The sequence below is a fragment of the Erinaceus europaeus genome, chromosome 7 (genome assembly GCF_950295315.1).
Source record: "Erinaceus europaeus chromosome 7, mEriEur2.1, whole genome shotgun sequence".
Taxonomy (NCBI): domain Eukaryota; kingdom Metazoa; phylum Chordata; class Mammalia; order Eulipotyphla; family Erinaceidae; genus Erinaceus; species Erinaceus europaeus.
The window spans coordinates 85,421,589-85,443,618 of NC_080168.1; the positions used below are offsets into that span (position 1 = coordinate 85,421,589).

Sequence of the window (22,030 nt, forward strand, 5' to 3'; positions counted from 1 at the left end):
TTCCCTCTGGAATATTACTTATACCACGGGCATTCCCTACAATCCACAGGGACAAGGCATTGTTGAGAGGGCCCATCAAATGCTTAAGGCTCAATTAAATAAAGATAAAGGAGGAACATATCCCCCCAATATCCAGCTGGCAAAAGCCTTAACTACATTAAGTCTCTTTAATATTTACAATAATTCAGACCTACCTCCTATTATTCTTCACTGGCAAACACCATCTACCTTCCCATCCATTAAGGTCAAATGGAAAGACCCACTCGATAAAATTTGGAAAGGGCCTGACCCCCTATTGACCATGGGAAGGGGTTTCGCATGCGTTTTCCCTCAAAATTATTCTAAATATGTCTGGTTTCCTGCCCACCATGTCCGACAATACCAGCAGGATGGCGCTGTTATCCGTGAAGAACAAGAAATGCTACAAGAGGACTAGATGCAGGATACATCCCAGCACCCATAATACGACATGGCAGAACCTACAAAATCTGGCTCACAGAGATCTCTCTCCTACCCTTTCCCTGAATGTCTTATGTTATAACTGGCCAGTTGTGTTTTGTGAGTGTGTTGAATGACCAAAAAAAATTTTTTTGCATGACCCATCTGCTCGGAGTACTCTAAAAGGTAATTGGCTTTATATAAAAATGCTGAATGCAGCCAAAGTTTCTGGATATGTCCAGAAACATTCCAAAATTTTTGTTTTTATCCTTCTTTTGATTTTTATATATAGTTTTGGTACATATGTAAGTGTTTAGTCTTAAACTGTGTGACTAATGACAGATATAAAATTGTTTTTAAAATGATATGTTTTAATAACAAAAGTTTTTTTTCCTCCAGTGTGTTATAACTAAATGTTTATGGGTATGTCTCAAGTTTGGTAATACTAACTTAACGGTCAAAATTGTAACGTTGCAGCTACATTATTACCAGACAAGGTAAAAATTAATTTGCTAAGGTAACTAACTATTTAAGGTAAAAGGCTAAATGTTTAACGTGACAATACATTCCCAAAACTAAAATGTAAATTCTCTATACAGGACACTTTTGGAGGGCCCCCAAAAGTGCCCTGTAAACTATCTTGTGGAAATTAATCCACAACAGATCTGGCATCAATCCGGCACTGTAAATGTTAAAATCATTGTCACCAAAAAGCGTTAACTCTCTAAGTAATTTTAGTCTGTTTATAGTCCAAAGTAAAATAGTTAAAATTCAAAATACATATTTTAACTAAAATTGGTCTCAAGATCCTGCTGTAGAGACTGCTATAGGAGGTCACATTAGATGACCTTTAAATAAAGTCATAAAGATATTTAAACCAATTATAATCATCGAGGTATCAACTATAGTAAACCTCTAACTTGTTACAAGTTCAAATTAACCATGAGAAGCAGATTGTTTGTGTTTCTTTCACAGGAATCCCAGGAAAAACCATCTGAACCCCTGCACATCCTGACCTCACCCACTAGACGGCACGACTACAGTGACACCCCTCCCAAAACCCTAGATGTTACTTAACATGATCTGAAGAACCTGATACACAGACTCCAAGGACATAACTTTCTTAATGCCTGCTTGCTGTTCCTGCTTCTGATTTGCCTGTCGTGTGTTGGTGGTTCCAGCTACCTGTCTACAGAAAAGCAGAATTCCAGCAGCTGACCTTCCTCATGCAGCATTTCATCCCCTGCCATTTCTTCCCCTAGCCATCTACTTTGGACTGGGACTTGTATCGGACTTGCTGGCATACCCTATAGACACTTTACACAATTTTAAAGCAGCTTATTTCCCTTCACGTTGCTGGTTTTTCATAGACTGATCCTAAGTAGTTCATAGAATTTATGGACTGTTGCCTTGAGGACTATACAATGCCAAATAACCCCTCTGTTTGGTGGGCCATGCCCTCCCGCCTCCCCCTCATTATGTACCCTTGCCCCTCCCCCTCAAAACAGGGAACGTTCCCTTACACATCAGTCCTTCCCTTGACATCACACTGGCTTTTACTACTCCCCTACTTGTCCCTTCCTGTTTTGTTATATCATTTAGGCTTATGCCCAAAAGGTTTCTGCTCATCCCTACACCACTATTCCTCTGTCATAGATAGTCTTTTACAGACTTTGAACCATCTTATGCGATGACTAGATAGAAAGATAGAAAAGATGTAGAGATATTGTGAAGAGATGGTTGAGCAGGCTGCACTTAAACCTATGAGATGAGTCCCTCCAGGTAAGTCTCTCTCTCTAAAGAGGGTTTGAGCACAGGGGGACACATAAATCTCACAAGGTTGGCAGCCAATTAAATCTTCCCTCCTCCACAGAAAGTCCTACATCTTCCCACCTGAGCACGGCATTCCTTAAAAACATTTAAGCCTGCTCCATTCCATTTTTCTTTACTGTGTCCATTTAGATATAAAGGGAAAGGAGGAGATGATGCTGACGAATTATTCTGATGCAGTCTGCCCCCAGGTTTTACCACGCCCCACGAAATCCTAGCAGTGCCCCCTTCAACCAATCCTGCCCCCACACATCACCCCTGGTTGTTGCCCAATAAAATCTCCCTCACTCCCCCCCCCCTGGGCTCTCAGCTCTCTCTGCTCTCTCAGCACCCCCTCTCTCTCTCTCGCCCCGTGGTGAGGTAGTGGGGACAGCCATTGTTGGCTGACTCCACGTGGCCTGAGCCACCCCCCTGATCCTATAATAAAAATTTGTGTACCCCACTTGCTCCAGACCTCCTCCCCCTCTCTCTCTTCTCCATGGTGCAGCCCAACACCTGGCCTCAACTGACAAGGAAGCAATTACAGAAGCCAGACCTTCCACCTTCTGCAACCCACAATGACCCTGGGTCCATGCTCCCAGAGGGATAGAGAATGGGAAAGCTATCAGGGGAGGGGATGGGATATGGAGATTGGGTGGTGGGAATTGTGTGGAGTTGTACCCCTTCTACCCTATGGATTTGTTAATTTATCCTTTCTTAAATAAAAAATAAATTAAAAAAAAATTTTTTTTAAAAGTTAAGTGACATGGGGGCCAGGCGGTGGCACAACTGGTTAAACACACCTAGTACGAAACACAAGGTCCCACACAAGGAATCTGGTTTGAGCCCCCAGCTACCCTACTGCAACAAGTGGTAAAGCAGGTCTGTAGGTATCTATCTTTCTCTCTCCCTCACTATATTTCCCTCCCCTCTCAATTTCTCTCTGTCTTATCCAACAATAATAAAATGGAAAAATTGACTGCCAGGAGCAGTGGATTCATAGTACAGGCACTGAGCCTAAGTGATGACCCTAAAGACAAAAAAAAAAAAAAGTTAAGAGATTTAGTCCCAGATCAACAACTAGTAATGCATATTGATACAAGTAGGTATTGAAAGATATGATTTGAGAGATGCTTTTATTGAAATAACTATTTGCAGACATAGTACCTAAAGAGTTACTTTTAAATAACTCTCTCTCTCTCTTTTTGCCTCCAGGGTTATTATTGGGGCTCGGTGCCTACACCAGGAATCCACTGCTCCTGGAGGTTATTTTTTTCTTTTTTTGCCCTTTTTTAATTGTTTTTGTGGTTATTATTATTGTTGTTATTGATGTTCTTGTTGTTGGATAGGAAAGAGAGAAATGAAGAGAGGAGGGGAAGACAGAGAGGGAGAGAGAAAGATAGACACCTGCAGAACTGCTTCACCACTAGTGAAGCAACCACCCTGCAGGTGGGGAGCTGGGGACTCAAATCAGGATCCTTATGGCAGTCCTTGCACTTCACCCCATATGCACAAATCTCTTTTTACACATACATTTCCCTTTATATTAAATAGCATAACTGAAACCTGACTTTGTGTTGATGCTTGCCTTTCTTCCCAGAGTAGAAGGGTTGTATTGCAGGTCTAGACCCAGAGTTTGTAGCAGCTGGTACAGATTCTAGTTATGCAGCTTTCTTGTTCCCTTCTTTGTAACTCCTTTGAAACATGCTATTAATAATATGGTTGTACTGTTTCTGACTTGAACTAGACCTTAGATCTCAGAATATAGCACTGTGATGGGTACTATACTTCTTGACCTCATCTAAAACAGACTGTTTAGTTCTACTTTCTACTTTACTTGGAAAAGCATACCTAGGCCACAGAGTCAATTTCTAGTTCCACCAATAACTTCATCAGTAGTGGAATTCTGTCCAATATTTTTGACAGTACATTAGCTGTCAGTTTCAGTTTTCTATAAATGTTCATTCCTCTTTTTCTATCTTTATGACTATGTGAGGAGAAAGTTAGCTTGTATCAGGATTTTTTAGCTAAAGGACTTCAATCATTCCTGCAGGCAAGATAAATAACATAACATAAGAATGTTCAGCCATGCTTCACCTCAGGGAATGAGATAACAGTGAAAAAACTGTTAAGATCTGAAACTGTAAGAGATCGTTTGGAAATGCAACAAAATAGGACTAGGACAACGTCAGGAACCCACCAAATCACCAGTGAGTGCAAATATGTGTGGCTTGCAGACAAGCCTAGGGAAAGATTAAGTGGCTGGTAACAGTCCAGCAGTTAACCAGTTGAGACATCACCTCCAGTCTGTTTCAAAAACAACAACAATAACAACAACAATGGCTAAAGAAAGGAAAGGACTCCCCTAAGACACAACAAATGCAACTGTGGGTCTCCATTGCTACTGCCCTGAGAAGTTGCAGCAGGGGGGAGGCCCTGTGCTGACACCAGGGAACAGAGAACTAACCAGGAAATTCAGGAGAAGATCTATACCTCAGTGGCCTAGTGGTGGGGCTGTGAGAGTCTCTTTGCATAACCACTGGATTATCTCTGCCCTGTCCTGCTTTATCTCTTGGTCAAGAGTCAGTGATTAAGCTAAGAGGCCTACTTATAGTTTAAAAGCCCTCAGGCTCCCATAGCATACAGGGAATAAAAAGAACAAAAGAGGCGTTTAAATACTATGCTCCAACTCAGGAATTAAAATACTATTGAAACTACTGTCAATTTCCACAACTGTGAACCCTTTAATTACCTTACTTTGACAAAAGTCAATCCAGGCAAGAGTGATCAGTAATTTGAAAAATACTGAGAGAGGGACCTCATAACAAATTATGTAGAATGGTTATATAAAATAGAAGAAATTTTTGGAGAACTGAACCAGGAAAACAGTCCAGCTAAAAGCTCCCCTAAGGCTGAAGTACAAAATAATGAGGTCAACATCCAAACACTAGTTAACGAAATAATCACAGGAGTGAGTAAAGAGTTTGAAAGAATTGTCACCAAAAATGCAGAAACAACAAATGAGACCCTGGAAGAAAACAATAATTATCTCAAGGTTATTAGAGAGCTGAAAGCTGAATTAGCTGAGCTAAGAACACAAATAGCTGAACAAGCTAAAACAGTATCAAAACAGGGTAGGAAAATAGATGAACTCCAGAAAACAGTAGAAGAGAGAGAGAATAGAATAGATGAGGCTGAAGACAGAATTAGCAAGATCCAAGACAAATTAGAGACAAAAAAGAAGAGATCTCAAAAAGAGATTAAGAGATATTGAAAACAACAACAGATACCTATGGGATGGCTTCAAAAGAAACAATATATGCATTATTGGCTTACCAGAGGAAGAAAGAGAGGGAGAGGAAGAAAGTATTCTTCAGGCCATAATAGCTGAGAACTTCTCTAGTCTAGACAACATCAAAGACATAAAGATTCAAGAAGCCCAGAGGGTCCCAAACAGAATTAACCCAGACTTAAAGACACCAAGACACATCCTATTTAGAATAGAAAGGAATAAGGATAAAGAAAGGATCCTAAAGGAAAGCTATCAGGGGAGGGGATAGGATATGAAGATCTGGTGGTGGGAACTGTGTGGAGTAGTACCCCTCTTATCCTATGGTATTGTTAATGTCTCCTTTTTAAAAAGGACCTAGTGGGAGTTGTATTTTCCACTTCATACTATGTGCACTTAGCCTGGTGCACCTCCTCCCAGCCTCCAACTTTTTGGTATTATAAGACTCTGTTCACTCAATTTTTGGAACTCATTCAGGTTCATTCAACTAGAAGATTTAGAGTCACCTCTGAAATCAGAAAGCTCAATTTGAATTCCTTATTGAAAAATGCTGTTCATCTACATGGTACCTTTGCTTGAATGCAGGGGAAAATTAAACCTTCATGAAAAAACTTTACTTCTAACTATTAAACAATTGCTATGGTCAGTTTCCACCTGGAGTCATCCATCTTTGCCCAAATGGCACGTGTGCTTTTCTGGTGTGCACCTTTTCATTTTCCTGATTAAAAGTTTAAAATATTGGATGACAAATCAAAAACAACAACAATGAAAAAAACCTCATGGGAAATACCTAGCTAGAGTTAGGGGGAAAGCCTTTAACAATAAAATTAAAAAATCACTTTTTCTGGGCCATATACTCAATGGAATACTACTTAGCAGTTAAAAAGACTATCTTGTGTCCTTTGGGACAAAATGAACAAAACTAGTAGTGATTATACTTAGTGAAATAATTATGGAAGTTTAGGACAACCGTGGGATGATTTCACTCTTGTGAAATATAGAAAATTGAAGCACATGAACTTGAAAAATATATATATTTTCAACCCATATCTATGAACTTGGGAGAACTATAGTGATTACCTGCTGGGCTAGCTTCGCAGGCAGGAGAGAGAGACGACCAGGGACTCATGGCTGAGTGGTATGCAGTTCAGTCTTTATTCATGTGGAATGCAGCTCAATCTAAGCTAATCACAATCCTGTCCTTATATATCCTGAGGCAGAAATCTCAGGTCCGAAGAGGATATACTAGGATAGGGGGTGGGGAGAAGGAAAAAGTGTGCAAAACAGTGAGGATTAAACCAGTGCCTTGGAGGCAAGGCGGTGCTTAGTTAACAAGTGGTTATGTAAATAGAATACAGTGTTAAGCAGGGGGATTAAACCAATGAAATAGAAGGGGTCTTAGAAGCAGAATTTAGAAGCAGACCAACAATTACCTTTGGAGGGGGTGGGGCACAGAACTTTGGTGGGGGGAATGGTGTAGAATTACACTCCTATTATCTTATAAAACACTATTAATAAAAGAAAATAGTTTTAAAATGCTACATTCGCTACAATACTCCTATTGTTTTGCAGAATGAGACACTTTACTGTCACGTGCCAGAACACTGCCAAAAATCACTATGGAAGTGTACAATCTTTCTAAGACTTGTGCACTACACAACCTATACAGCTGTACAGCCCAACTCTTAAGCACTTTTTCCAGGGGAAAATCATGTCTAGAGATGATGAAATGATTTATGGTTAAATACAGTTTCCAAAAATATGGGATAGGTATTTTTAATAAGCTGTGGAAAGAGAATAGTAGATATGGCTTGTGTTCTTATGAGTATCCTGAAGGGGGGGGAGCCAGGTCTCCTTAACTTGTCTGCATTCATTCTGCTTTCCTGCTTCTCTCTTTCACTAACCACCACCAGCAGCAGCAGGCTAATTCCATTGGCACCCATCACATGCAGAATATGGGAAACTTCTTTTTGTCTTATTTACAATATAGGACAATTTTGTAGAACAGAACACATTATAAGATCTCAACATTACTTTTTCAAGATGTTATACTGAGCACATCCATTAAAAAGGTCAAAACAGGGTCGGTAGAGCCCAGGTTATGAGCACGTGATGCAGAGCACGTGGACCACCCTAAGGATCCTGGCTCCCCACCCGCAGGGGAGTCACTTCTCAGGTAGTGAAGCAGGTCTGCAGGTGTCTATCTTTCTCTCCCCTTCTCTGTCTTCCCCTCCTCTCTCAATGTCTCTCTGTCCTATCCAACAACAACAGAAACAACAACAACAATGGAAAAGATGGCAGCTAGGAGCAGTGGATTCATAGTGCAGGCACCAAGCCCTAGAGATAACCCTGGAGGAAAAAAAAAAAAAGCAGGAAGGAGGGGAGCCGGGTCTTCAAAGGTATGGATACATTTTCTTTTAAAAGGTCACAAATCTTCCTCACCTACCTCTCACAGATGGAGAAGGCTCAACTAACACGCTTAGAGAACCCCACAAACCATTTCTTCTTCTGTTTAGAGTTCTGTCCTTGCCATCATCATAGATTTATCAAGATGAGAAAATGAGTATTGTATGATTATCTACTAATATAATCTAAATTAAAATGAAAAAGAGAAGGAAAATGCAGGAATAAATTATTAAAGAAGCCTATACTGTTCAAGGAAAAGTATAAATAAATTACTGGTTTTAAAGGTATAAATTATTTTGCCTTAGATCATGCGAGCACTTTTTTAATCTACTTTTTCTTAAACTCCAGCACAAGATTGGCTCAGGAGAAAAAGCAAACTTTTAACAGGTATCCTCTTACAGAAAAATAGTAGTCATAGTTAGTTGTATACCTCCTCACAGACAGAAGGGTAGAATTAGCAAGTCTTGAAATGAAGCAGAAAAAGATAAGTGTTCTTTCCAATCCCTTCTGGTATGTGCTGGACTATTCACATCAGAACATACTGAGTCTCCTAACAGCAAACATAGCTGATACCTTCTTGGCATCAAAGAAAATAATTGAGACCTGTTAGTCAGTTGTGAGGAGAGTTATCTGTTACATCTGTTACATGGATTACTCAGGAAACCAGATCTACCACTTTCAATACCAGAAAGGACAGGCTTTCAGAGGTAAACTCAGGACAAGAAGGAATTGTGGGAGCACTATGAATAGCACCAGGGGTGCTTCATGGAAGACAGAGTTGTGCTGTGGTAACTCTTCTTTCCATTCCCTCCCCAACCTCTCCCCTCAAAAAAGCATGAAAAATTGGTCCAAGGAGGCTGCTCAGTGGTGTTATTCATGTGTAAGGTCCTGCATGCATGAAAGAAGAGAAAATAAACAAATGTAAAGCTTGTGGTTGAATAATATACAATGTACAGGAACTGGCTAAAGAAAATCAAAACACATGATTAAGAATTGTTTCTGGGAGTCAGGCAGTAGCACAGTGGGTTAAGTGCATGTGGTGCAAAGCTCAAGGACCGGCATAAGGATCCCGGTTCGATCCCCCAGCTCCCCACCTGCAGGGAAGTCGCTTCACAGGCGGTGAGGCAGGTCTGCAGGTGTCTGTCTTTCTCTCCCCCTCTGTCTTCCCCTCCTCTCTCCATTTCTCTCTGTCCTATCCAACAACAACTACATCAATAATAACTACAACAACAATAAAACAACAAGGGCAACAAAAAGGGGAAATAAATAAATATATTTTTTTAATTGTTTCTAGGGGTCAGGTGGTGGTGATACACCAGAGAATGAGCACATGTTATCATGTGCAAGACCTGGATTCAATCCCCAACCCTCACCCACAGGTTAGAAGCTTCAGGAGTGGTAAAGCCACAGTATAGGTATCTCATTTTCTCCCTCTCTATCTGCCCTGCCCTTCTCAATTTCTGCCTTTATTAAAAAGAAAAAGAAAAAAATAGCTGCCAGGAATGTTAGATTCATTATATTGGCACCAAGCTCCACTGATAACACTGGTGGCCACAACAAAATTAAAAAAAAAGAATTTTTTTTTCTCCCAAGAGTCAGGTGGTGGTACGCCTGAGTTCCAACTCCCATTCCCCATCTGTGTGTGTGTGTGTGGGGGGGGGGGGTAAGCTTCACAAGTAGTTCAGCAGGGCTGCAGGTGTCTCATCTTCTCTCTGTCTCTAACCTATCTCTGTATTTCTATCTTTTTCAAAAAGAAGTAAAGGGGGGAAATGGTCACTGGGAAAAGAGGCATCATCTAGGCACAGAACCCCAGCAGTAAACCTTGGTGGGGGGAGGAGAAAATTTTAAATGATTCATTTACATCATTTGAAAAATAAATTAATTAGAAGCAGTGGAATTTTTTTGTCTTAGATAAGTACAGAGAGGAAGTTATGCTTAAAATTTCAAGAATTTACAGATCCCCTGAAAATCTCCATGAGTCCTTAACTATTGAATAGACTTCTACATTTCCACAATAAATAGCAAGCCACTTTGAATTTTTGCTAAGGTGATTTCAAAATGTATGTGTGATTTAAAGATGGTCCTAACATCTTTGGGTTATTTTTCTGGCCATAGATACAGTAAGCCAGATGACAGGAAACTTCAAGGTTTTTATACAGGAATCTTTGGTCAATATTATGATCTGGCACATTCACAGAGGAAACTCCTCACACCTCAAAAAATTGCTCCAGAACCCTGTAAAACCGGGACAATAGAGAAAGAAAATGTGTTTAAACAAAACAACAGGGATCTGGCCTTTAAAAAGAAGAGTATGACTGTCATCTAATTACAATTTATAGCTGTTTATGACAACCAACAGGAAGTCAGACTGTGTTCCTTTCAGAGGGTGTATAAATCAAAGGAAGTTGATATTGCTACACTGCACAGCAACCAAGGGGGGGAGCAGCTTCCTGCTGTCCATAGAACAGGACTCAATGGCAATTATCCATGTCATCTAAAACAGGCCAGGGTACTCTTCTTCTTCTAGCGTTTGCCCTTCTTCCGTAGCCAATTAACAGCGTCAGGTTGAGCCTGATGTAAAGTTTCGAGACCTCCTTTGAATCTGGAGAGGTGGCAGTCGTTGACTATGTGGGTCATAGTCTGTCTGTAGCCGCAGGGGCAGTTCGGGTCGTCTCTGGCTCCCCAGCAGTGGAACATAGCGGCGCACCAGCCATGGCCTGTTCGATAGCAATTGAGAAGAGCCCAATCATAACGTGCTAGGTCAAAGCCGGGTTGACGCTTGCAGGGGTCTGTGATGAGGTGTTTGTTCTTTACCTCATCAAAATAAAGAGGATTCTGGGGTCAGGTGGTGGCACATCCAGTTAAGTATACAACATGCATAAGGACCAGGGTTCAAGCCCCTATTCCCACCTGCAGGGAGGATGCTTCATGACTGATGAAGCAGGCCTGCAGGTGTCTATCTTTCCCCTGTCTCCTTCTTCCCTCTCAATTTCTCTCTATCCTGTCAAATAAAAATACAAAGAAAAAAATGGAAGAAGTGGTTGGGGGGGGAGTGGTTTCCCCTACTACTACTCCTAGCTTGGATTCCAACTGTTCCATTCTCTGGTATGTGGTGCTCTGCTCTTGAATCCAATTTAATGAGTACTTTTAATGATTAGCCCCAGAGAAGGGATGAGGTGACAGTTACAAATGGCTGGTGTTTATTATAAAGTAGCCACAGTGCTATGTTATCATTACTCTTGTATGGACCTGGAATCACAAATTTTAGAAAATGCCTTTCAAAAAAGAGAGAAAGAAAGAAAGAAAGAAAAGGAAAATGCCTTTCCAATACTAAGTATATCACCTGACAGTAGAATTTTTTAAATGATCAAATGGACAATTAGCATTAAACATTTTCAGCCTCATACCACAAGGGACGTTCTTAGAAAAGAGCAAACCTTTTGAGCTTTCTATTTGCTTACAAGCCTAGTCTTATGTCTCCTAAAAGAAAATTATTTTTTAAAATTACAATAGAGAAAAATTAAGTCCTAGATATTATCTAGCCAGAGGCACTGCATTTAAAATTTAAAATCTTGGGTCTTCTAATCACTATGCAGCCAGTAGTCTGTTTTGTGACCTGAGGCAAGTCATTTAAACTCTTAGTTGTTCACATTTCCTCATTGGTGAAATGTATACATTAGTGTTAGCAATCATGAAAGTGATCATGAAACACTTGCAAACATTGGCGGAGAATAAGGTAGCTATTTTCAAGATACAGTTAGTAATATAAGTTTGTCACATGGTAGACAACTCAGTGAGAGCTTATTTATATGTGTATTAGCAAATGTATGGGTGATCCAAGCATTTTTTTCTCATATTTTTCATTCAGGCAGCTCTAGAACATCTTAGAGCCAATATCTATATTCCTGCAATATTATTTAATACTCCCAGCAAGGCCTCCTGGGGACTAATCTTCCCCTCCCCATTCCTGAGTTTTCTTTCTTTCTCATTTTCTTGTCCTTCAGGATAGCTTTTTCTTTTCAGTCTTTTCTTTCCAAACCCAGCTGGTCTACCACTTACCATTCACCATTTATCACTTGAGAAAAGGTATGACTATTGATATTATTAATATTAAGCATTAACATGCATGATATGCTACAGACTCTAGATTAGGCATTGGAGATAGACTCATGAACCTTAAAATAATTCTATCTGTGAAAACTTTTTAAAAATAAGGTAATATTCACAGGTTCCAAAAATTAAGCTACAAACACACCTTTTTAAAGGCCACCATTCAGCCTCCTCCAGAGTCTCCAGCTATCCTGAAATCATTCAACAACAGAGTTGATTTCATAAAGATGATTAAGAGTCTGGGGAAGTTGAGTTTGAGGAGGATGCAGATTCAGAACAGCATGTTCAAAGCCTAGAGGCACAAGTGTGATGCAATCAAGGAACTGAAAGGAGTTCCCACTACCCCCTCGGAGCACTAGGAGAATAAACTAGAAGAGAGACAAGGCAGAAGCCAAATTATGTAAGCCACATGAAGAACTTTCCAGTTTACCTTTAAGCAATGGGAAACCACTGCATGTTGTAAGAAGAGGAGAGATAAGATCAAATATGTACTTTTAGGAGATCTCTGGCTAGTATAAGGAAAATAGATTAAGAGAGCAGAAGCAGGAGAACTGGTGAGGAAGCTATTGTCCTCATCCAAGAGGAAGAATGCTTCTGTTAGGCTAGAGAGAGAATTGTATAACTAGGCCCAAGATGTAATAAAGATAGAACTAGAGAATATTCTGGTAGATTGGATATGGGGGGGGCTAGAGAGAATTAAGTACCAGAAATGGCATCCAGGTTCTTGAATGTCATATGCTGAATTCTGTACTCCAAAATTCATGTTGAAGTATTAACCCCAGGGGCCAGGTGCTGGCACACCTGGTTGAGTGCACACAGTACAGTGCATAAGGACCTGGGTTCAAGCTCCTACTTCCCATCTGTAGGGGGAGGAGAAGCTTCAGGAGTGGTCAAGAAGGTCTGCATGTATCTGTCTCTTTCCCTCTCTATCTTTCCTTCACCTCTTAATTTCTTTATTTTTTTTTTAATTAAATGTTTTATTTTAGTGAGAGAGAGATGCAGAAAGAGATTCTGAGAGAAAGACACATGAGAAACTCTAGACCACTGTTCAGCTCTGGCTTATGGTTGTGCTGGGGTCTGACCTTGGAACCTCAGAACCTCAGGCATGAAAATCTTTTGCAAAACCATTATACTGTCTCCCCAGACCTTGGATTTTTTTTTAATGTCTGTGTTGTTATGAGCTTATCGACCATCTCTTCCATGAGACTGTAAATCCAGGAGGATAAGATCTGCTAAAGAGGTGGGTTTTTTTTCCTCTCAATTTCTCTCAGTCCTATCCAATAAGATAAAAATAAGTAAAATAATAATAAAAAAGAAGTACTAGTCCCAAGTGACTTGGAATATGACCAAATTTTAAAATGGGATTTTTGTAGAGATAACCAAGTTAAAATGAGGTCATTAGGGCAAGTTTTAATCCAACATGACTGACATTCTTATAAAAAGGGGTAATGTGAGGATATGCATAAGCACAAGAAGAATCAGTGTACAAATGACAGAGATAAGGGTGATTCTCTAAATACAAAGGAAGGCCAGATATTGCCACAGAAGCACAAGAAATCCTGGGGAGAGTCTGCCTCACAGCCTTCAATAGGAGCTCACACTGTTAATACCTTCATCTTGGTACCTAGTCTCCAGCAAGGTGATTCAGAAGCCACCCAGATTGTAGTACTCTGTCACACAATCCAGGAAAGTAATAGTCTGAGACACTGGATTATGCTAGATGCTGAGCTGGTGAACATGGCAGACACCACTGGTGGGTCCAAGGAATAATGTTTGGAATTTAACAACAAAAGTCATTTTCTTGCCACACATCAAAAATTATGTTATTTTAACCCCAGAATGGATATAATCTATTATTTAAATAATATCACCCATTTCCAAATTAGCAAAGAGCTGATTTGTAGAGAATTTTTACATAGTCAAATGAAACTAAGGTATAGCAGAAAAAAATCATCAAAGATATCTCTTCAAAACCATGTGAAATAAAATATTCTTGAATTTCAATTCTAACACCCAAACAGCAAATCAAGAGTAATGGTAGAATAAAGACATCCCAACTAACTATAAATTTCTTTCTTCCTTCCTTTTTTTAAATTTAGTAATACAATTAGCTTAGAAAACAACAGTGGAGCCACTCTGTGTTTCCCTTCTGGACCTTCTGTCCTCCCCAGCTTGGGGCTTGTCTACATCAGTCCTAATCCCTGGACTGTATGTTCTTCCCTTCCACACCCAAGGCCAAAGGATCACAAGAAACCAGATTGCCCCAGAGGAAATCCACTGGAAGCCAAAAGACAGATGAACATTAAAACTTGGCAAGAAGAAAAGAAAAGAGATCTTGGAAAGATACTTTTAGAGAGCTGATTCCAAACAGCTAAAGATTTAAAGATGTAGAGATTTAACTATAGTGTTGCAGTTTCCAGTTAAGACCTTCAGATAAGTATGGTTTGACTGTATTTGGTAAGGAAATTTTAAAATGTTTCAGCACCATACTTCAAGGGACAATGAGGAAGATTATGATTTATGGTTATTTTTTTAAATAAAGAAAAGCAATACACAGATTTTCCAGAGAAGTTGACAAAAATACCAAGCATGCTGTGATTAGAATGTGACTTACACTTATTTTGTCTTTTACACAACACATAGTTAGTTATCTGTAAAATTTTGAAAAAGAGGACACAACTCCTTTGAATATATTCTTTTTTAAATAGATTATTTTCACCATAAAAGCATAAATCATAGTGTTTGTAAGAATCAGAGTAACTAAGTTTATTTCTCTTCAAACCGAAGCTACCCCCACTAGAATATGCAAAACAAACGCAAAGTTATGTATATTTTTTTCTGCTCTAACATGTTAAGCTTAAGGTTTATGTTTTAAATGTATTTACTTTAGAGAGAAACATAAACACACATAGACACAGAGAGAGAATAAAATCTAATAATGTATATATGTATATATATTTTTTTTTTAAAAAAAGAAATTTTTAAAAGGGAGGTCGGGTGGTGGTACACTGAGTTAAGCACACATGGAATGAATTGCAAGGACCCATGCAAGGATCCCAGTTCAAGCCCTCAGCTCCCCATCTGCAGGGGGGTCATCCCACAAGTGGTGAACAGGTCTGCAGGTATCTCTCTGTCTCTCTCCCTCTCTACCTCCTCTCCCATATTAATTTCTCTCTATCCTATCCAATAAATGAAAAATTGCAGCCAGGAGCAGTGGATTCATAGAGCAGATAATGAGCCCCAACAATAACTTTGAAGGAAAAAAAATTAAGATAAATATTTGCATATATTATGTGCAAGGTTCCAGGTTCAAGTCCCTACTCCCCATCCTTAGGGGAGAAGCTTCAGAAACAGTGAAACAAGTACTCCAGGTGTCTGTCTGTCTCCCTCTCTATCTCTCCTCTCTCCATTTATCTCTGGCTGACCTAATAAAAATGAAACAAAAAGAAGAAAAAATGGGCTCCAGGAGTGGTGGATTTGTCATGCAGGCACTGAAGCCCAGTGATAACCCTAAAGGCAATAAAAAATAATAATCAATACATATAGAAGTAAAATCATTGAGACATTTTCTTTTGACTTATTCTGCACCTTATTTATGATTACTATCAGGGGAGTTGTTTAATACTTTCAGTTTAAGAACTATTAACATTTCCAGTATTTGGAATTTTCAACGTGTTTTCTCTTCAAAAAACTGGTGATTGCATTGGTGGTATAGTGGTGAGCATAGCTGCCTTCCAAAAAATTGGTATCCAAGGAAGCTGTAGGGGTGGAGTCAAGATGGTGACTTTGGAGCTGCAGCTGCCATGAGCTCCAAGAAGCAGTAGCCTGCTACCTGGGATTCTCTGGATAGGACAGGGTATTGGGATATCTGTAGGAGGGTGAACATGGGCTGGTCAGATTGACACCAAAATATAGTCCCATAACTCATTCTTGGGCTGACAAAGGCCAGAGGGACAAAGGAAAATCTTTTGATTATTTCTGAGCTCATCACCCCCAGAATGAGCCCCCCTGGGGCTGGACAACCACTTCTAGTAGGCTTCCCACTGAGCTATTTTCTTTACCAAGATACCTGGCTCACCAGGTGGTGTCATTCCAACCCTCTTCCTTTTTGTTTAACTTCTCTCTCTTTTTTTTTTTAAAGTGGCTGGAGCTCTATTTGAGTGACAAAATACTTGACCAATCAGAGCCTCATCCCTGACTACCAGGAGGGATTTTCTTTTCTTTCTTTTTCTTTTTTCTTTTCTTTTTTTTTTTTGGATATTTCTTATAATTGGCTGTCTTTGCTCAGGCTTCCAGCAGCCAATCGAGTGGTCCAAGCTGCAGACTGACTGTTAGGGGTTTTCTACGCTATTTTATTTTATTACTACTATTATTATATACACATGTATATAATTTTCCTTTTCCATCCACCTTCTTCAGGTTGACCAAAATTAACTGTGGTTGTTTTTTCCATTACTGGAAACTAGGTGACTAGGTGTTCTATCCATTGTGAGAGGAACTTGTTTCTCTCTACCTCTTCCCTCCACTCTCCTTTTTTCCTCCTCCTAGCTAGTTAAAATAAATAAATAAATAAACACTTCCCTTTCAATGCTCTTCCTTTTTTTTTTATTTCTTTCTTTTTATTCTTTTCTTCCTTCCTCCTTCTTTTGCTTTCTGAATTCACTGATACTCACTTGTGAATTATTTTGGGGAAGAAATCTGACTTGGAGTGGACTGTGAGTGTGTGTGTGTGTGTGTGTGTGTGTGTGTGTGTGTGTGTGTATGTGTGTGTCAAGTTCCCTTTCTCCTCTTTCTATCCCTAGAATTTAGAGTGGACAGTAGATTTGCATAATTGTCTATTCTTGCTTTCCATTTTTTCTTTTCTCTTTTTCTTTTATTTGGTTGTTATTTTTTCTTAGACTGGAGGTGTTGTTTGGCTAACTTGTATTGGTTGAAATGCATCAATCATTGTTTTAGTTACTATTGTTGTAATATATAAGGTTGGTTACTGCATTTTTCATAAAGGCCTTTAGTATAGTGCAGTTTGTACTCAAAACATAACAACTGAAGAACAACAGAAAAGAAAAATAAAAACCACATAATTAAAATAAATGGTTAAATCAAGAGCAAATAAAACTGCTACCACAATGAATCAGGACAGGATCCCAGGAGAAACTCCAAATCAGTCAGCAGTAATCATAGATAAGAAAAGTATGCAAGCAATAATAAACTTAATAATCACAGAAATGAAGACAAATTTGGAGGAAAGGGTTATCAGGATTAAGTAAACAACAGATGAGACCCTCAAATAAAACACAAGCTACTTTGAGGTAATTAGAGAAATGAAAGCTGAAATAGCTGAGCTAAAAGGCCAATTAGCAGAACAAGCTAGTACTATAACTGAACTGAAGAAAGAAGCTGAGGAAAGGGAAAGCAGACTAACAGAAGCAGAAAACAGAATTAGCCAGACAGAGGATGAGCTAGAGAAAACTAAGAAAGAGGTAAAAGAGCTCAAAAAGAGATTGAGAGACACTGAAAACAACAACAGAGACATATGGGATGATCTCAAAAGAAGTAACATTTGTATAATTGGCCTACCAGAGGAAGAAAGAGAGGAAGGGGAAGTAAACATTCTAGAGGAAATTATACAAGAAAACTTCCTAGACCTAAATAACAGAAAGGACATGAAAATTCAAGAAGCTCTTTGAGTCCCAAACAGAATCAACCCATACCTGAATACACCAAGATACATCATAGTTACAATGAAAAGACATAAGGATAAAGAAAGGATCCTAAAGGCTACAAGAGAAAAACAAAAAGTCACATACAGGGGAAAACCCATAAGACTATCAGCAGACTTCTCCACTCAAACTCTAAAAGCCAGAAGAGAATGGCAAGATATCTATCAAACCCTGAATGAAAAAGGGTTTCAACCAAGGATAATAGATCCTGCTAGACTTTCATTCAAACTAGAAGGAGGGATAAAAACCTTTTCAGACATAAAAAAGTTAAAGGAGGCAACCATCACCAAGCCTGTCCTAAAAGAGGTACTAAAAGACCTTTTATAAACAAGAACATTACTAAAATACTTGCCATATATCAGAGAAAATAAAGAATTGTTGAATAATGGCACTATAATACATTCAATCCATAATATCAATAAATGTCAATGGACTAAATTCACCCATTAAAAGGCACAGAGTGGGAGGATGGATCAGAAAACACAACCCAACCATATGCTGCTTGCAGGAATCCCACCTGACCCAACAAGACAAATACAGACTTAAAGTGAAAGGATGAAAAACTGTTATATAGGCTAATGGACCACAAAAAAAGTGCAGGAACAGCCATTCTCATCTCTGACACCATAGACTTTAAATTTAATAAAGTAATAAAAGATAGGCAAGGCCATTACATAATGATTAGAGGATCAATCAAACAAGAAGACTTAATATATATTAACATCTATGCAACCAATGAGGGACCATCTAAAAATACCTACTGAAAAAATTACAAAAATACATCAATAGTAATACAATAATAGCGAGAGACTTTAACACTCCACTCTCACACTTAGACAGATCAATAAAGCAGAGAATCAACAAAGAAGAGAAATAAATGAAGAGATGGAAAGACTAGACCTCCTGGACATTTTCAGAGTTCTTCACCTCCAAAAAACGGAATACATATTCTTTTCAAATCCACACAGCACATCCTCAAGGACAGACCACATGTTAGGCCACAAAGACAGTATCAACAAATTCAAGAGCATGGAAATTATCCCAAGTATCTTCTCAGACCACAGTGGAGTAAGCTAACATTCAACAAAAAACTACTAAAATTACTAAAAAGTCACAGAATTTGGAAACTCAACAACATATGTTTAAGGACTGCTGGGTCAGAGAGGCACTCAAGCAAGAAATATAAATGTTCCTGGAAACAAATGAAAATGAAGACACAAGTTATCAAAATATTTGGGACACAGCTAAAGGAGTACTAAGAGGGAAACTCATAGCCATACAATCACATATTAAAGAACAATAAAAAGCTCAAATAAATAACCTTACTGCATGCCTTAAAGACTTAGAGGAAGAGAAACAAAGGGACCCTAAAGCAACCAGAAGGACAGAAATAACTAAGATTAGAGCAGAAATAAACAACATCGAAAATAAGAGAACTATACAAAAGATCAATGAAGCCAAATGCTGATTCTTTGAAAAATTAAAGAAGACTGACAAACCCCTAGCCAGACTCACTAAAAAAAAGGGAGAAGACCCAAATAAATAGATTTGTAAACAATAGAGGAGATATCACAACTGACACCACAGAAATCCAGAAAATCATGCCAGACTTCTACAAAGAACTATACGTCACCAAGCTAGAGAATCTGGAAGAAATGGAAGAATTCCTGGAATCATATACTCTTCCAAAACTGAACCAAGAAGAACTACAAAACCTAAATGCACCAATCACAGACAAAGAAATCAAAACAGTTACTAAGAATCTTCCCAACAACAAAAGTCCTGGACCAGATGGCATTACAAATGAATTCTACAAAACCTTCAGGAAACAGCTAATACCTATACTTCTAAAGCTGTCCCACAAGATCAAAGACACAGAAACACTCCCTTCCACCTTCTATGAAGCCAACATCACCCTGATACCAAAAGCAGATATGGACACAACAAAAAAGGAAAACTACAGACCAATATCTCTGATGAACATAGATGCCAAAATATTAAACAAGATCCTGGCCAACCAGATACAGAAGTATATCAAAAATATTATTCATCACAACCAAGTGGGATTTATCCCAGGAAGGCTGGTTCAACATACATAAGTCAATCAATGTCGTTCACTACATCAATAAAAGGAAAGCCAAAAACCACATGATTATCTCAATAGATGCAGAAAAAAACCTTTGACAAAATCCAACACCCATTCATGCTCAAAACACTACAAAAAATGGGAATAGATGGGAAATTCCTCAAGATAGTGGAGTCCATATATAGCAAACCTACAGCCAACATTATACTCAATGGACAGAAGCTGAAAGCATTCTCCCTCAGATCTGAGACTAGAAAGGGCTGTCCATTATCACCATTACTCTTCAACGTAGTATTGGAAATTCTTGCCATAGCAATCAGGCAAGAGAAAGAAATTAAAGGAATATAGATTGGAAGGGAAGAAATCAAGCTCTCACTATTTGCAGATGATATGATAGTATACATAGAAAAACCTAAAGAATCCAGCAGAAAACTACTGGAAGTTATTAGGCAATATAGCAAGGTGTCAGGCTACAAAATCAATGTACAAAAGTCAGTAGAATTTCTTTATGCAAACACTAAATATGAAGAAGAAGATATCCAGAAATCACTCCCATTCACTGCTGCAGCAAAATCAATAAAATACCTAGGAATAAACCCAACCAAAGAAGTAAAAGATTTGTATAATGAAAACTATGAGTCACTTTTCAAGGAAATAGAAAATTATACCAAGAAATGGAAGGACATCCCATGCTCATGGATTGGAAGAATTAATATCATCAAAATGAATATTCTACACAGAGCCATATACAAATTTAATGCAATACCCATCAAAGTTCCATCAAGCTTCTTTAAGAGAATAGAACATAAACTGCAGTCATTTATCTGGAACCAGAAAACACCCAGAATTGCCAAAATTACCTTGAGAAAAAGAAATAGAAATGGAGACATCACACTCCCAGATCTCAAACTATATTATAAGGTCATCATCGTTAAAAAAAAAAAACAGCCTGGTACTGGAACAAAAATAGGCACACAGACCGCGGAACAGAATTGAAAGAGCAGAACTAAACCCCCACACCTATGGACATCTAATCTTTGATAAGGGGGCCCAAAGTATTAAATGGTGAAAGGAAGCTCTCTTCAATAAATGGTGCTGGGAAAACTGGGTTGAAACATGCAGAAGAATAAAACTGAACCACTTTATCTCAGCAGAAACAAAAATCAACTCCAAGTAGACCAAAGACCTGGATGTTAGACCAGAAACTATCAAATACTTAGAGGAAAACATGGGTGGAACACTTTCCCACCTAAACTTCAAGGACATTGCTGATGATACAAACCCAATTGCAAGGAAGACTAAAGCAGAAACAAGCCAATGGGACTACATCAAATTGAAAAGCTTCTGCACAGCCAAAGAAACTATCACACAAACAAAGAGACCCCTCACAGAATGGAATAAGATCTTCACATGCCATACATCAGACAAGAGACTAATAAGAAAAATATACAAAGAGCTCAGCAAACTTAGCAACAAAAAAGCAAATGACCCCATCCAAAAAGGGGCAGAGGATGTGAACAGAACATTCACTACAGAAGAGATCTAAAAGGCTAAAAACACATGAAAAATTGCTCCAGGTCACTGATTGTCAGAGAAACGCAAATTAAGACAACATTGAAATACCACCTCACCTCTGTGAGAATGGCATACATCAAAACGGACAGCAGCAACAAATGCAGGAGAGGCTGTGGGGACAGAGGAACCCTTCTGCACTGCTGGTGAGAATGTAAATTGGTCCAATCTCTGTGGAGAGCAGTCTAGAGAACTCTCAAAAGGCTAGAAATGAACCTTCCATATGACCCAGTAATTCCTCTCCTAGGGATATACCGCAAGGACTCCATAATACCCAACCAAAAAGATATTTGTACCCCTATGTTCATAGCAACACAATTCATAATAGCTAAAACCTGGAAGCAACCCAGGTGCCCAACGATAGATGAGTGGCTGAGGAAGCTGTGGTATATATACACAATAGAATACTATGCAGCTATTAAGAACAATGAACCCACCTTCTCTGACCTATCTTGGATGGAGCTAGAAGGAATTATGTTAAGTGAGCTAAGTCAGAAAAATCAAGATGAGTATGGGATGATCCCACTCATCAACAGGAGATCTGGTGGTGGGAACTGTGTGGAGTTTTATACCTCTTATCCTGTGGTTTAGTCAATGTTT

The 22,030-nt window shown here is 38.9% G+C and overlaps 1 long non-coding RNA gene across 1 annotated transcript in view; it reads right to left on the reverse strand.

The window, feature by feature from the left end:
• LOC132539294 (uncharacterized) overlaps positions 1–12,358 on the reverse strand; it is a 57,495-nt gene extending 45,137 nt beyond the window's left edge. The window contains exon 1 of the long non-coding RNA XR_009550552.1: positions 12,198–12,358. This is a non-coding gene — a long non-coding RNA (uncharacterized LOC132539294). The remainder of the gene's footprint in view (positions 1–12,197) is intronic.
• Between the last annotated feature and the right edge of the window lie 9,672 nt (positions 12,359–22,030).